Below are 18616 nucleotides of genomic sequence, written 5' to 3' on the forward strand. Positions count from 1 at the left end.
AGAGTATCCCGGAAGAGAATTAGTGATTTTCTCGTTGTTGTTCATCTCTCTGTTTTTTCTCAGCGAGAAAGATTGAAATTTGGGGGAGGGGATTTTGATTCTGTTGTAAATAGTTTTTATGTTTTGTATAAAATCGCCTCTCATATACTGATTTCTAATTGATTTTTTATGGTAGTCTATAACATGTTTTTTCATCGTCATGTTTATAATTCATTTTGAAAACAGTTCAATTTTTTGATGTTAGAAATTTGTGATATGAAAGGCGATCTTATACAAAACCAATAAATTTGTGATTTACAACGACAACCAAATTGGAAAATCCACTAAATGGAATAAGCTTTGTTCTCGTAGATATTTTGGCTTGAATAGGTGTTTGTTTTCAAAAGGAAAAATATCTCATAGTTTTTTTTTTTTTTTTTTTTCTACATAATAAAATATAGACCAAAAGTTTTTTCCCATGTCTTTAGTTTTCATAAAAAAATTGTTTGTTTTTCTAATTCTTCAAAAAAAAAAAAACCATGGTAGTGTTGGTGTTGGTAGTGGCGGCAATGATGTTTGTGGTGATGACGGAAGTGGTGGTGGTGGCGAAGATAGGGGCAGTAGCGGACCTATGTAGTGTTGGGGGGTCCCGAACCACTACTCCAATTCAGCCCGGTAGTTTTACACAAACGTCTTCCAAAATCAAAAGTATTTTTTTGTCTTTGGGAAAAATATGTCAAAAAGTGTAACATCTGTTTTTCGGAACAGATCGGCTTAAGACTTAATGAGTCAAAGTTATGGTTTTTGGAGAAAACCATATGCCACGACGTGGTGGGTTGAAGACCATGTTGTGTCATGACAATTTAATGGAAGCGTGTCTGGCTCGTTTCCCACGGTGTGGCAAGGTGATGGCTATGGTGTAGCAGCTATTGCAGCCCAAAGCCCATGATTTTTTGGGTTTCTCCCATATTTAAGGACCTTAACTTTAGGGTTGGGCCATTCTTTTCAGCCTCCATCCTCCTATCTCGAAACCCTAGACCCTTTGAGTGTTCTTGAGGTGTTCTTGGCCACTTGAAGGCTCATTTCTCATGTTTTGGGTATGGAGCTTGAAGATCAAGTTGCTTGCAAAGTGTTTTGGTGAAAAGCTCAAGTGTAGATCTAGCAAGTGACTTCATTTCTGGACCATTGTGAGTATGAAGTTTCAACCTTTACTTCTAGTTTGTTAGATATAGCTTATGATCCATTTTATGCTTTTGGTCCTTTTTCGGTGGTGTTCTTGGAGTTGAGATGATTATATCTCCTTCTAAGCACTAAGGATTGTCTTATGGATCTTTTCTTGTTGTAAAGTTGGTAGCTTGACCTTGTCCTTAGAGTCATACATGTTTTGTGAATGATTTATGCCATTTTGGACATAGGGTTGCAGATCTTGCTTTGGGAGAGGTCCTAATGGATAAAGTTGGAAACTTTATCCATTAAGTCATTGAAAATGATTGGATCTGAAATTTTGAGTCTTGATCTGTAAGGATTAAGCTTTTAATGAAGGAATGGAAAATATGCCAACAACAAGGCGTGACTAAGGACATGCCACGACATGGTGGAGTCCATCTTCACGATTTTTTCCTGACATGCCCACGACATGGCCAAGGAGGACCGACGACGTGGTGATGTCCTGCATGTCGGCTATTTTGTTTGAACATGCTCACGGCATGGCCAAGAGGTCTCCACGTCGTGGTGAGCGTTAACTTGCTTGGTCGTTGACTTTTGACCAGTTTGAATTGGGGTCAAACTTGGATGATTTGGGTTTTTGTTTGAAGATTTATCTCTTTTGGTGTCAGTAGGGTCACGGGATTGAGCAGTGCAAGGTGTGAGAGTGTTTTTGTGCTTCTCCTTTTCTTCAGTTCAAGTGAATTTCTCACTATGACACTTATCCCATTGTACATCATTTGCATGTTAGGATAGGGGTGCTGTTAGAGTATAAGTATGCTATTTGACTAGGATAACTCCTTGTTATGTGTGTGCAGTGTTGGACACTTGGTGTCGTTGTATGTTAGAGCAGAAGGGTCTTGATTGGTGATCATATGATACTGTTAGGAATTATGTTTGGTTAGGGTAACTGGGGAAGGCCAGTTATCAAGATTATATATATATGGCCAACAAAGGACTTAATTAAGAAGTGCTCAATGGTAGGGTAACTAAGGAAGGCTAGTTTCCAAGGGAATGTAATATGCTAGTTAATGTTATTTGCATTTTTATATGATTATGTGGTAGTGATAGGTTTGGTTCTATGTAGTTTAAGTTGGATAGCCTGAGAACTCTTGGTTTAATGCCTGCTTGTGATGTTCTTGTCTGATTGATCGCTCTCGGGTCGATCATCTGTTCAACTGTCTATCTGATCCCTGACTACATATGACTCTATGTATTGCATGAAAGACTAGGAGCTAGCCCCTAACAAATGTATGAACGACCGGGACCTGGCCCCTGAAAATTATATAGAAGACCAGGATCTATTCCTTGACAACTGTATGAAAGACGAAGATCTGGCCGCTAGCACTCGCATGTAAGACCAAGATTTATCCCATGGCAATGGAAAAGAAAGACCATCATTTGGCCTATGGCAAGATGTGACTGTAAGACTATGATTTTGCCCATAGCATTCACGAGGGTATTGCAGTGGACCCGTTATTTCATATATGATTGTTATGTATGTTATATGCATGTTGATAGGAGAGTTGTTAGGTCGGTGTTAGAGCCGAAAGCTTGTGTGGATGCATCGTATATATGATAGAATATGTGGTATATTGGGGAACTCATTAAGCTTTATGCTTATAGTTGTAGATTAAATGTTTTGTAGGTTGTTCGTGGGTAGAGCTCAGCGAGACTATACATAGGAAATCGAAGATACTCGTTTCTGCGGTTTCGTAAACTTGACTCTGATAGTATATGGTTTCAATCAAACAAATGTTACTTAATGGTTTTAAAGCAAAGTTTTTAATTGGTAAATCTATTTTATGAACAAAAATATCTCTGTAATTTTTGGGATGTTAAAAGATGGTATCAGAGACTTAGTTTGAGGGATATGGGCGTGCCTTACGGTGTGCCTGAACTCAAACTGGGGACATAGAGATTTTTTGAACTAAGTTTTTGAAAGGGGGTGTTTTTTAGGGAAAATTAAGAAAATGTTTTCTCAAAAAGGTTTTTATTAAGAAAGGGATATGATGCATACTGTCGGACAGAGCTCAGGAAATAAACGATTCCCAATATACGCATATGATTTTGTATTTGTGTTATGCATTGTTTTGCATGCTAGAATGTAGGTTGTGGATCTTATCAAGACTGCAAGCTAGAATTGTCTGATTTGTATAGATGCCTCGTATGCCTTTTATGTATATTGTTGTATGTGTTGTGGGATCTTCAGTTGATTTTAGTATAGAGGCATGTTCGGCGTGCAGGTTTGTGGGAAGGGAAGAATCCTAGAGATGGAGTCTAGGATGTGTCGTATTATGCATATGGCTAGACGTATGCATGTGTGTTGGGAATTTAGTGGAGTGATGCCCTCAGTATGAGACTACGGTGGATATGAGGATGACTCACTACCATGACAGGTTGAGAATGAAGAAATGGGAGCACGTAAGTATCTCTAGTCATAAGAATCTTTCTGGTTTAGTGGAGGTGGCCAAGGAAAGATATATAGAGTTGGAGACCCAATTACGGAAGAGGAAGCATGATCAGATTCATGCATCGGTAGTCGCAGTCAAGAAGGTTAGGGTTACTAATTTCCGGTCAGGAGATCGAGAGACTCCTGAGTTTTGCATCAGGCGTGGTCTGGCTTATTGGGGTATTTGTCACGCGCCAATTTCTGGATGTTTCATATTCGGTCATGAGGGTCGCTACAGCCAGCACTATAGTTAGAGGGATTCGACAGTATGTTTCATTTGCAGTCAACCATGCCATGTTAAGGCTGTAACGCCCACAAATTCGGGCTAGACATTAAAATATTATAAGCGATAATTATTCTTCGTACCCATTATAGGCTATAAATAACATATTAATTAAAATATTATTTAGGATAAATAATCGTAAATAAAGATGTAGTAGTCGTAATGAAGATCTCGTGGATATAAGGAACACGTAAATTTGACTTCGTATGAAGAAGTTATATGATTTGTCAAGGTTTCGCGTTCAACTCTATAAAGCAAATCATGTCGTAAAAGTACAATAGAGATCAATTTCTTATTAGCCTAAGTAATCTAAACAAAAGTCGTAGCAATCGTAAAAGCGAGAGCGTACATATAAAGAACGCCTTTATCTGACTTTGTATGAGGAAGTTAAGATTTTTTGAAGTTTCGGTACAGCAGTGTGCGACACTAAAATCGAAATTATAGTCGGTTGATCGTTATCCAAAACAATGTAAACTAGATTTGAAGTTCCCATGAATACGAATCCATCGATAGAGACAATCGAGAATGAAGTTCATATGAAAGAGTTATGATTTTCGCACGAACTTTAACATTCTAATCTGTATTAAAGTATGAATTTAAAATAGAATGAGAATTAGTTGTTGAGACCTTAAGGAAAGTTGTAGAGATCTCAAGAGGATTCTGGCGATATAAAGAACGTCGAAAATGGAGCTCATATGCGAAAGTTATGGTTGCTCGAAGATTTCGAGAAAACACCTACTATGATGACGTGGCACCACTAGGAGGCGACACATGACAAAGAGAGCGCTAGTTCTTCCATCGACCGTGTTATATGGCACCGCAAAAAGCGGACACGTGGCACCAGAATTTGGTGACACGTGACGGTGTTCTAGAAGATGTGGCGCAAACAAAAAAGGTGATGACATGTGTCAAACGACATGAGGAGCGATGATAGCACAGAGGCGTGACGCGCCTACGTATGTGTGCGGCGTGCCTGGACAGTTCCCTTATAAATATCAGCGATTTCCATCCATTCTTCTCACATATTTAAAACCAATTCTCTCTGGATCCCTTCCCACCCTTGAGTCCGGATTTTTCCGAGATTCTGAGCATTTTAGCGAGGCTATGAAATCTCTAGGACCCCGACGAAGAGAAGTGTTCGGGTCGGAATTCTGCCCGCGACTTTCCGAACTTTTCACTAGAAATTCTGTAAGTTAAACTATGCTTATTACGCTTTAAGAATAACTTATGTTTAAGTTCATTATCGTTATTATGAACCTATAAACAATATTTATCAGTGATTTCATGTAAATAATACTGATTGATCTACTTATAGGGGTAACGTCTAGGCAAGATTTAGTGAGGTGTTTAAAGTGGGATTTCCAAACAATATACTATGTATACCAAACAGACCCTACCTACGATATGATCTTACCTGGTTATTCCTTATCAGCTCTAGATCAGCATTCATTGGGATTATTAAGGAATCTATATTATCGTTATTACATTTGCAAAAATTATGAAACAAAGACGATGACTTATTGATAATTATATCTAGGTCTTTCAAAAGGAAAATATAAGGTGTTAGGCAAAGTGTTTCCCTAATTTCAACTCATCCACTTTTAACAAGTGAGTGCATAGTTACTTTTATCTTACACATAGATACAATGTATTAGATAGTTAAATGTTATATGTGCTTATTATCTATGTTCTTAATATTTGTGTTAGATGCTATAAATGACATGATTTACTTGATTTAATCGTATATGTATTTAACCGTATTTATAAAATATTAGGTAGAAAAGGGTTGAAAAAGAGATCAAATAATGGTGAGAGACCATGCCAGATATAAAATAATGGTGAGAGACCATGCCCAACAATATACTATTGTGCTACTGAGACAATTTATTTAGCTGAATATTGATGACAACCATAGACTCTTCTTTACGGTCTAGTGGAACACTACCAAACTCATACTCTATAGATGTTAATGAACCTTATAATCCGTGAGTATGGAGCATGTTTTCATTCGAGTACTCTATCCCCCTCATGGTTGCCTTATTGACATATATTGCTACGGAATCCCCGAAGTAGTATTGTCTACTCGTTACTTTCAGCGATCCTTTAGGATAGGTCCCTTGAGATCATAAATTTAAGATCAAAGGGTGAGAAAAATGAGAATGGGTAACCGGCTTATTTGTTTGGTGTAGATGATATACATTGAATAGATTTAATTATATTATTGTGGGTTGAAAACCCTATGTGCTCACTAGGCTCCCAAGCATGACCCACTCAGTTTCTTTGTATCACATGTAGTGGTACGAAGGTACATGAATATTGATGTATGAATCTGCTGAGGGATTTAAGGAGTTTTTAGGCCATTAATTAAATTGTTGTAAGGCCTATAATGACTAGTTTATGCTTATGTTTCTATATTGGTTATGACATCCCAAGCTTTTGAATATTAATGAAAATAGTTTCTTCGGAAGTGCTTTGTTATTGATATTATCTCACATCAAAATAATGTTTTGGGACAAATTTCGCATCAACATATTCTTTTTAAAGAATAATCTGTTTTAGATAAGCATAAAGAATTTTTGTTTAATTGACCGTAAATTTTAGGATGTCACAGTTGGAATCAGAGCGTTAGTTTAAGCGAACTAGGAATTTTGGTAAATTCTAGAATTAAACATAGAATGCTAAGCGATAATCGTGAGATGTGTGTCTAAAATATTATAAGTTATATACATGAATTGACACAAGCACTAGCTTACTTTAGGATAAGATGCCTAATTTGATGTTATGTGATAAATGATTTATATTATAGCATGCCTTAGGTTGCCTACCTGAATTGTTGTTACTTGACTAGATTTAAGGTCTGTTGCTGACTTTGATTTGGAAACTTTATGTCTTCAAGATTCTAAACGTATAATTAATGTATTAGAAATGACATATAACTTTTCGGAGCGATACAAAAGAATTATGCATCTAAACATAAATAAAACCTTCCATATCATAATAAACTCGTATGTCGGTACAATAAACGATTGTTCTGGTGTATAGAACATCATGGTGAGAATTCGTAGCGGACTGGGAAATGATAGCGGAAAACGTCAGCCTGAACCTCAACGTGTGATTCAACGTGCACTGGAATTCATGCCAACAGATGAACCAATAACAATCGCAGGAGTTAAAGCTATGATTCGAGCAACGCTGGCTGAGAAAATGGAGGATACTAGACAACCGCTCCAAGGGAATAGGAAAGAAGTCGCTGCACTGACTGTTGAACCAGTGTTGAATAAAGATCAGTCTAAAGAAGGAAGCTATAGTAGGAGTGTAGATCAAGTTGAAAAACTAGTGGTTTGGAGGAACCACCTAGAGGGAGTAATCGATAGGAACAAATGCAAGTACAAGGACTTTATGACTTGCAACCCATTTACTTTTAATGGGATCTAATTGGATTTATAAGAGGAATTTAGCCTTAAGAACATGTGGTTGCAAGGGCAAGTTGCAGACTACTTATGTTGTGTGACAATTTAGGAACGGTGTTGTTCGTTGGTGGAACACGTTAAGGAAGAACACAAGCCCTAACAAGCCATTTCAGGTTACATGGGCAGAGTTTTTGGTATACTTCAAACGCAAGTTCTACTCAGCCCACCACATGCAAAAGCTAGAGAACAAGATTCTGAAACTAAAGAAGGGCAACATGTCCATTGATGAGTATACCAATGCCTTCACAAACAAGATGGAATTCACCTTAAGCCTTGTACCCGACGAGCTAGCAAAAGTCAATAAGTATGTGAAGGGACTACCATGGGTCTACTCTGTGCGAGTACGTTAGACGCCTACTCTTGAGGTAACCATCTAGGTTGCCAAATATGTTGAAGACATGATCAAGGGAAGAACCGCCAACAGAGATGAAGTTGGCGAGAAGGGGAAGAGTGAAGGATTCTCAAAATCCGATACGAAGAGTAAATTCTCGAAGTTTAAAGACCATAAGTCTGGGGGTAAAGAGGCAAAGTGGTGTGACAATTGTAGAAGGAAACACTTTGGGGGTGCATTGAAGGTGTGACATACTTCAATTGTGGAAATAATACTCACTATGCTAATGAATACACTGCCAAGAAGGAAGTCTACTTTGAGTGTGATGAATAATGGTATTTCAAGCAAGACTACCCAAATAGGAAGGGAGCTGCAAAACCAAATGTGTCACCGAAACCAAAGGCACGGGCATTTCAGATGACCCTGGAGGCAGCAAAAGATAAAGCGAATGTCGCTTCAGGAAATCAACAGAAGGGAGCTGCTTATCCGAAGTTCAATATATGAAGTGGTCATCCCATATAGATAGTGCTATATTACGTAACCTGATATAAGAGGTATGGAGTATGGTGAACTTTGAATATTATTGTAATCATTTTTAGAAGTTATAAAATCCCTAATTTCTTTATACTGTTCAATGTATGTTCAATGACCGTGATCCAATGTCGAACGCCGCGTAGTCCAACGTTTCCATCACCGACCAGGGGAGTGACAATGAGGAATTATGGTTTCAACATAATGGATTGGCTAGGCACCAATGATGTTGATATAAGTAGTTCGAGGGCATTTACCTCTATACTAGTAGAATAAATTATGTATAGTGTGCCCTATAGACTGGACAGTACACGAGAAAGAATTTGTATCGAGGGTTTAAAAGTAGAATTGAAATTAAAGTTACGATGTCTTTAACGATCAAATGCGGAAGAGCAGACCCTGTGATTATGAAGACAACATTTTAGTAGAAGGCATTCCTAAAGACCTCTTTAATGTTGAAAATTCTTGTAAATTATTGAAGCTGAGATAAAGAAGTGCAGAGTTAGATTATGCTAGGTCGAGCATATGCGCGAAAAGGATCCTAGAATGAGAGTCTAGTAAAATTTGTATGTGCATGGTAGAACGCATAGTCAGTCTTAGGGCGCCTAGTAGAGTCTATTTAGACATGTTCTTATTTGGACACATTTGTATGTGTTAAATTTCTTTGTGGATATTATGTATAGGTGTGACTTGAGTACTGCAAGGCCATTTGTGGGAAAAGTATGCATAGGTGTGAAAGGTAGTATAGGCATGTACTACCGGAAGCACATTATCGATACTTGATACAGAAAGAGTCACGAGAATTCTAAGGCACTAGTAGTTGACTTTGTTTTGTCTGTTTCCATCATTACCTGTGTTTTGACGATGAATAGGAAGATGATTTTGTTCAGACCCTAGTAGTCATAAAGAATCTAGTCCAATTAATTTGAAAAGTAAGTCTATTGGTTCAAAGAACCATGTCCAGTGTCGAAACTGACTTGAGTCAAGGATTGGAGATGAAGATGATTGAAGTGATAAACAAAAGAGTTGCAGTTGTCGTTAGAAGTAAGCATCCAGTAGCTAGAAATGCTACCTGTTATGGTATGATTGTGCCACATTAGAACATGAAGGAAGGTATCTTCCGTGTTAATGGTTGACTCAAGGACGCAAAAGTATAGTTCATAGCACTGTGTGAGAACAAGAACCCATACTCAGGGAACGGAATGGTACTTGAGGAATCACTACTCACAACTATTTTGTTGTTGTAAGATTCCAGGACATAATCATCCTAAAGGGGAGATAATTGAAACGTTCGCAAGTTCGGGCTAGAGAATAAAATATTATAAGCAATAATTATTCTTCATACGCGTTACGATCCATAGAAACATATTAATAAGAAGATTATTTAGGATAAATAATCTTAACTAAAGATGTAGTAGTCGTAATGACGATCTCGAGGATATAAGGAACGCGTAAATCTGACTTTGTATGAAGAAGTTATGATTCTTCGATGTTTCGTGTTCACCTCTATACGACAAAGCGTGTAGTGAAAAGTAAATTAGAGATCGGTTGCTTATTAGCCTAATTAATATAGACGAAAGTCGTAGTAATTGTTAAAGCGAGAGCATACATATAAAGAACACCAATGACTTTGTATGAGGAAATTATGATTTTTCTAAGTTTCGGTACAGCAGTGCGCGACACTGAAATCAAAATTAAAGTCAGTTGATTTTTATCCAAAACAATGTAAATGAGAGTTGAAAATTTCTTAAATACAAATCCATCGATATAGATACAGCCGAGGACGAAGTTTGTATGAAAGAGTTATGATTTTCGCACATACTTTAATAGTCTAATCTCTATTAAAATATGAACTTAAAATAGATTAAAAATTAGATGTTGAGACCTTAAGGAAACTTGTAGAGCTCGTCGAGAGAACTTTGGGGATATAAAGAATGTCAAAAATGGAGCTCATATGTGAAAGTTATTGTCGTTCGAAGATTTTGAGAAAACACCTGCTTTGATGACCACCAGGAGGCACCACGTGGCAAAGAGTGCATTGGGTCTTCCACCGACCAAGTTACATGTCACCACAAAAAGTGGATACATGGCACCAAGAGTTGGTGATACGTGGAGATGTTCTATAATATGTGATGCAGATGAACAAGGTGGCGACACGTGACAAACGACAGGAGGAGCGACGACAACACAGAGGCACGACGCGCTTGGCCGGTTCCCCAATAAATATCAACGATTTCCAACCATTTTTCTCACACATTTTAAAGCAATTTTCTTTGGATCCCTTCCCACCCTTGAGTCTAACCTTTTCTGAGTTTATGAGCATTTTAGCGAGGCTCTGAGATGTCGAGGAGCCCGAAGAGGAGGAGTGTTCGGGTCAGAGTTCTTCCCGCGACTTTCCGGGATTTTCGCTAGAATCTCTGTAAGTTAAGCTATGGTTGTTACGCTTTAAGTGTAACTTATGTTTAAGTTCAATATCGTCATTATTAATGTTAGAACAAAGTTCTAGTAGGATCGATAGATTCTAAGCAGAAAAACAATAAATGACGTAATGAAGAACACATGAATGGTTTAACTGATGTCGAATGATTAAGCTTCAACACCTCAGAAGAGATCGATTAAGAACTTCGGTTGTAGAGGCGTTTAGGGTTACAAAGCAATAATGATAATAATCACGACCGTATCTAAGGCATACATGCATGCACTATTTATAGCTTAACCCTACTTAATAATCACGGATGGACAGGCCCCATCTGGATATACAAACTAAGCCCATGACGCAACATAAAATACCCAACAATCTCCCCCTTTGCGTCAATGGAGCCGAAAGCTCAGTTCGGTTGAGCTATAGAAGACTTCTTGACAGTCTTGAACACCTTCGATATAATGGCCAATAGAGTATGACGAAAAGTGATATACCACCGAAGCATGTCTGTGAAGTTCTTCTTGTCTGCCTTAGTGTTCTGCTTGCATCGATGGATGATATTAATTATGTGCTCCAAGCAGTCCGTTGAGAACAGATGCTTATCAACAAGAGCGAAAAGAAATATATTAGCTTCGCCTCTTGTGAACATCACTGTGAGATGTGTAGAATCAATTTGTCCCATCTTCATTTTGTTCACATCTCCAGGTTTTGCAGTTGGCTTCACAGTGGGTTTCTTCTTCAAAACTTTAGCAATCTCTTAATCCATTGCAGCAACTTCATGGACATAAGAAGCCAACATCCTCTTCAGATGATCTAGGATCGGCTCATATTCTTTCGCATTAGTGAGCAATATGTTGAACAACAAGATCCAATCATGAGGATTCAAGTTAGGAAGATATGCCAGGGAAATAACAAAAACCGAGTTGTCCGAACCTCGGGTTATTTTGAAATTGACATTAATAAACTTCCCTACAGGCAAAGGTTTCAGCACCTTGACAGTTGTAAGCTTTTGTGCACTCCATGTCAGGTACTGAGGCTGACCGAACTTGAGATAAAAATGGATAAGTTCACGATCAACTTGACGGTGAGGTGAGGGAACTTGAACAGTCGAATCAAAGCAGTGAAAAGTAAATGCCTTTCGTGTTAGAGGCATATCAAACTGTGAGTCCCTCGAATTCTCACAATCAAACGAAGCTACAGGTTCCAGCCAGTAAACGCTTGGAAACTCTATCGCTTCTTTGATGAGCGTTTCCCTAGTCCACAGAGGAAACAAGGCCTTTTTGCAATTTAAGGCATCTTGCTCTTCCTTGTTCTTTCGCTCCCTCTCTTCTGCTTTCTTTGCAACCCGAAGGGTTTCATCCAATTCGTTGTCCCTTTTCTTTCGTTTCAGGGCATCGGCAATTGTTTCTTCTTCATCACTATCATCAGCAAGTCCCTTCTTCTTATCTTGATTACCAGAACCCGAAGCTTCATTACCCTTCGGTTCTGTTTTGACAGTGACTTTCGGTTGAGTTGTCTGAACACCTTCTCCCCTTTGTTTTGGAGGTACGAATCGCTACGAAACACCCTTCATTTCATGTAAAAGTGCAAGGGCAGGAAGAAGCTTGGAAGTCAGGTGAGACCAGATGGTCAGCGTAAGAATCGGATCATGAGCACTAAGAACATTGTTCAACATATTCTGAACATCACCAGCACAACTCCGGAAAACAACACGCTCAGTCTTCAACAATGAAATCTCCCGCTCATCTTGAGCCAACTGAACCTTCTAGACTTCAATAGTAGAGGTTTGACGGGTAAGATCCTCCCGTAATGTGCTCTCCTTTGCTAAATCAGCATGGAGTGTTTCAAGGCGAGAATTCACTGAACTAAGAAGAGAAGTTTTCTCAGCTTGAATTGAAGAACGAACATTCTCGAATTTGGCTTGCTCCTCTTGAAGTGACTTTGATAAAGAGTGAACTGAAGCGTTCACTTTAGCTGCATTCGAATCAGCATGACCCTTGAGGGATTCAAGAAAAATCTTGGAACTGTGAATAAGTTCTGCAACTTCAGTTGTAGCCTTCTGGCAAAAAGAGGTTGATGCTTCAACTGCCTTCGTTGATTTGTCAATGGCCCTGTATACTACTCAAAAGTGGTGTCCAAAAAATCCTTGAGCACCACATCGTTATACGTCTTAGTAGAGGCAAGCAATTGATCAAGCTTTTCATCAAGACTCTGCACTTGTTGTCTGGTGACGGGAGCATCTTCCTCTTCATCAGTGGGAAGCCGATAAGGACTGTAATAGTTTGAGTCAAACTCAAGATTGGCACCACCGAGAGTATCACCAGAATCTGTTGAGGGTGAGGGTGAAATAGGTTTCGATGTAATAGGAGGTTCGGTTTCAATATTAGCCCCCGTATCAGATACGTTGATGTTTACTGGAGGTTCGGTTGTAGTGGTGGTAGTTGCTTGTGAAAAGATAGGAGGTGGTAAAGGAGTGGTAGAAATTGGTACGGTACTAACTGGTGGTGGTGGCACAGAAGTGGTGGTTGGAGATGTAGGAGGTGGTGGAATGGGAGCAACCGAAACTGGAACGGTAGTTTTCGGTGGAGATGGAGGAGGAGTTGGAATCTTGTCATGAAGTTGTTCAGTAGGAGTTGGAGAACGAGGAGGTGTATTACCTCTTGGTGAACCATGATGCTGAACTTCTTCTTTCTCATCTGCCGATCGCTCCTCATCATGTTCTGAGCTTGAAGGAAAGGGATTTTTGGATTTCCTTGTCATCTTCTTAACTTTCTTTGGAGCCGAAGAATCAGCCTTTTCAGCCTTTCGCTTTTTAGACTTGACAGGCTTAGACGAAGGACCTTCGGCTGCCACTTTCTTGGTATTTGCCCTTTTTCCTCAGTTGGCTGGCTTCTCCACAACATCTAAAGCAGCTTGCTATTCAGGAGTCAGTTCTCTTGGTCCTTTGGGAGTAAGCTTTCGGTAGTCAGCCATCACTTTACTTTCGCTTGACACACACCTGTACATCGTTTTAGGTATTGAACCATCGTGAGAGAACTTGGTGGCATCTGAGAAGATGATCTTTTTCGTATGAAAAGTAGCCACAGAGGAGACCAATGCATCCTTCATGACTGGAATCTGTAAAGTGTCAATGGCCCTTCGGGTGACGATGGTCCAGAAACGACCACAAGAAATCTCGGAATGTCTCGTCGATGTGTTGAGACTTTGCACCAGTTGCGACCAAATAATCGACCCATAATCAAGGTTAATGCCATGGTAGAGACCATAGAGAATGGTAAAAAAACCCTTACTTGTACCAACTGATCCAGCAACCCTTTCCGCTAAACCCTTGTTGATAAGAGTAAGTAACCCATTCCATTGCGGCGGCAAACACGATTTCTTAAACTTCGTCACTGTGGTAAGAACATCAGTGTACCCCATCTCATAAAGCATTGTAAACAGTTGGGTTGTGGTTATGAAATCAGGAGAGATAACAGAGGCATCGACGGCAAGCTTCAACAGGGAACATAATCGTCCTTTCGAAATTAAAGCCTTGTGAGAGAAGATTTGAAAATAGATCCTCTCCTTGTTCTTGTCATAGGATGCAGTAGAATAGACTTGGGATAGTAGAGACATTGGAACATATTCCATCTGTGCGAGTGTGATAACTAGAGGAGAGTACTTGAGACATTCAACAACGTGGAGCATGTACGAATCATACAAAAAAGGGTTCAATTGAATGATCAAGTTCTGATTAGGTTTGATCACAAGCAATGATGATGAAGCAGTTTGATCTTGAACAGATGATGATTCCGCCATTGTTGATGTAAGAAAGAAGATGAACAGTTGCAGATCGCCTTGTGTATTTGAGAGAGTTTGAAGAAGGTAAGAAGGTACAATTGGTGAGAGAAACCCTTTATATACCGTTGCCAGGAGAGAGAAAGTATCTTCGTGATGATGATACGATCATTGAAACGTCGCCTGAAAAAGCGCGATGTGACAGGTTGGTTACCCCAGATAGACGTCATCAAGCGTGGGTTTAGGAACTTGTAACGACGTAAATTTCCAAAATAATTTTTCATTTTAAAAAACATGCTTTCATTCATAAAATATCATAGTATTCCAATGTATCACGTGTTATCACAATAACAATTCCCAAGATCCTCAAATACATAAATCCTCTCAGTGTGTACGGATCATGCCGGCGCCTTCCCGCGATCCTCGCTAGTACCTGAAACACATAACACAACAACTCTAAGCATAAATGCTTAGTGAGTTCCCCAAAATACCACATACAACACATACGCCACTCGAGGCTATAATACGACCCTTCGGTCGATGTGTCTCAGCGGGACCCCCCAGTCCCGTAGCTCGTTGGACCCACTGGTCCGGTCATAGCTCGTCGGACCCTTCGGTCCAGTCTGTGTCGTTGGACCCTTCGGTCCGGTCTATATCGTTGGGCCCTCCGGCCCGGTCTGTTCAACACATAGCATACATATAACACAATGCACATAATCTCATACATACACATAGCACACAAGACCCTCTGGTCTACACATAAATACCACTCTAGGTAATGTATAGTGAGAAGACTCACCTCGGGTATCTCGGATAATCTCGCACACGAAAACACTGATCTAGTCCCCGTCTAAACACATAAACAGTACTCTCGAATAAATAATGGCTCTCAAAGACTAGATCACATCCCTTCCTACAATCCCACAGAAGGGTAAAAGACCATTTTACCCCTCCCTGACCCAAAAGTCCAAATGTTGACCAAAACCCTAAAAGTCAACGAAAGTCAACAGGGGCAGTACGCGGTGCGTACCAGCTCTTGTACGCTAGGCGTACTCCGGCGATCCAGAATCGGGGTCTCAGACCCTTACGCTGCGCGTACTGAGATTTACGCCCATCGTAAGTCTCAGTTTCATGCATTCATGGAGTTTGGTCTTAAATGGTTAAGACATAAACTCAAACTCCAGATCTGACTTCTCTAAGACCACTTAATCCATAAAGTCGAGACCTTTAAGCCTTTGCATGGCTGTAAAGGTCCCTAATCACTTTAACACCTTTTCCTCTTCCTCATAAGGTCTAGATCTCATGCATGGCTCAATATTCACGTCCAAGATTGGATTTTTATGAACCTACAACTCATTTTACTCTGAAATATAGCAGATCTAGGCTTATGGAGACCATGTGCTCATAAAGTCTCCACCTTGGGACCAAAAACCCTAAAAGTTGGTCCAAGAAACACAAATCACAAATGACAAGGAAATCTTTGAGCTTTTTACCTCAGGAAGAAGCTCCAACCTCTGTAGAATTCAGATCTACTCTTGTCCACCAACTTCTAGCTCCTAAAATGGCCTCCTCTTCTCTTTCACCACCTTGAAATGACACTTTGAAGCTTAGAACACACACACACAAGCTAGGAACGAAGGGTAGCTCTCTATTAGGGTTTCACTCTCTGAAATGGTGGTTGAGGATAAGGCCTTAACATTCCTTTTATAGTACACAAGCCACAATTTAGGGTTTGCATCTGGGCCGGTTACGCCCGGCGTAACCTTGGGTACGCCCAGCGTACCTAGGCGAGTCTGCGTCCAAATTAAGCGCATGAGTACGCGCAGCGTACTCTTCAGTGTGCCCAGCATACTAATTTGCTTTAATATTTCCTTTAAGGGCCAAACTTGACAACTTGGAAAAGAAGAAGGGTATAAGAGATGCACCTGAATTTCGGGATGTTACAGAACTGTTCAAATTCACGCGCCCAAAATCTTATCCACATATCGTCTTTTCAAATTCACTTTCGCTCCAGATGTTAAGATAACCATTTTCGCGCCTAAACGAAACTTTAAACGAGCCATAAGGAACATCAACCAGATTTTTTGGAAAATCACAATGTATTTTCGTGTAAGAGTGTGCGAAAAATAAAGAAATAAAGCAAAATGTGTATAGGATGTGAATGATGTCTTTAATAAGACATAAAGCACATGATTCCGGGCAAGAATCTCTTCCTTCAAAGTCAAGAGAGACTTGAAGTGCCTGCATGGTTTCCTGAGAAAATACGATGGAGTGTTTGTAAAGAAACACTGAAAGGCTTCTTTTAAATAATAGTCTAAAGGGTGGCTTACCTTCAATCGAACATCGATTCTTAACATAAGATCGAACGTTGGATGAAGTACTTGTGAGACCGATGTGGTCTGTTGAACAAGTAGGTTGGATATAATTTGTTGTGACTAAAGATGTTATAAAAATCTCAAAAACAAAAACAAACTGGATCTTTTTGGGAAGAAATGCCTTGGTGTTAGACAATTTCATAAAAGACCATTCAAAAAATAAAATGAGAGTTCGTTAGGTAACAAGTAAGATCTTGAATATAAATATTCACCGTCAATTCATTGTTGGTGTTGGATTTTGGGTCTCACTTAGCACGTGGTGTACGCATCTAAGATCACAAACACAGATTTTGTGCAACCATAAACCTCAGTGGTAATATCTGAGAGTCTCAGGGGTTACCGTGTTGAAACGAAAAGTTGATGGAGAATGTAAAGGAGGTGGTTAAGAAACCGAAAGTACCTCTGCTGTATAAACGTAACAAAGCAGAAAACTCTTAACTCATTTGAGAATAGTAAGGTAGCTCATTACTTGAGTGGATTTATCAGCCTGATTGGGAAGAAACGAGAGGTATAGATCGAATCATTAAGGCCTTGCTCCTAGTCTTAGAGGCTTCGGTCTACATGCAACAGCATGCTTCTAGGGACACTTAACTAGTTTATATCAAAATAATCATACCTGCCCTACCTCCAATTTATGTAGCAATGATGTACTTGGTACCTAGCAAAGAGAATTAGCAAACAAACAAACCACACAAACAAAACAAACAAAACAACAACAAAAAAATAATTAAGAGGAAAAATAAAAGATAGAATCTTTTGGAAAAATATTTTTGGATTTATGAAGTTTCTGAAAAATAATAAAAACAGAAAAATAAACAAAATGAAATTAATACTAAACACTCTTGAAACAAAAATGAAAGAGAAAATAGAGTAAGAAAAATATTTAAAAGAGAGTTTACAAAGTATACAGCCGAAACCAAACCTTAAAAGAATGAAGCGAAATAAGTCGAGCGTTCGGTTCATTTCGGTTCCCTAAAATTTCGGAGCCGAAATAGACCGAGCGTTCGGTTCATTTCGGTTCCCGAAAATTATGGAGCCGAAATAGACCGAGCGTTCGGTTCATTTCGGTTCCCGAAAAATCCGGAACCGAAATAGATCGAGCGTTCGCTCTATTTCGCTTGTCTAATTTTTAGAGAGAGGTTTGAGGGTTCGGTACCGACTCTGCTTCCATCATTCCCAAACCATGTAAACTTTAATTGAAGCTTGCTTCTGGTAAGTCTTTAGTGAAGATGTCAGCCAGTTGATCAGAGGACCGAACGAAATGTACTTCCACGTTCCTATCTTCTACATGGTCCTTGATGAAATGGTATCTCAGTGCAATATGCTTTGTCTTTGAGTGTTGCACTGGATTGTGACATATTCTTATCGCGCTTTCAGAGTCACTATAGAGAGGTATTTTCTTCATACTTAGTCCGTAGTCTCTTAGTTGGCTTTGTATCCATATCACTTCTGAGGTACAGGATGCTGCAGCTATGTACTCAGCTTCGGCTGTTGAAAGAGACACACAGGTTTGCTTCTTGGACTGCCAGCTAACAAGTTTACCGTCAAGGAATTGGCATCCACCAGTTGTGCTCTTTCGTTCCAGACCACATCCTCCAAGATCGGCGTCAGAAAAGGCTTGAACAAAGAACCCGGATCTAGCAGGGTACCAATGACCGAGAGAAGAGGTTCGCTTCAGATAACGGAAAATATTTTTCACTGCCACCATGTGAGGTTCTCTTGGATTTGCTTGAAAACTGTCACAATAACAAACAGAAAACATAATGTCTGGTCTACTAGCTGTTAGATACATA

This window comes from Lactuca virosa, chromosome 4, assembly GCF_052849685.1.
Source record: "Lactuca virosa cultivar CGN04683 chromosome 4, Lactuca_virosa_CGN04683_v6, whole genome shotgun sequence".
NCBI classification, from domain to species: Eukaryota; Viridiplantae; Streptophyta; class Magnoliopsida; order Asterales; family Asteraceae; genus Lactuca; species Lactuca virosa.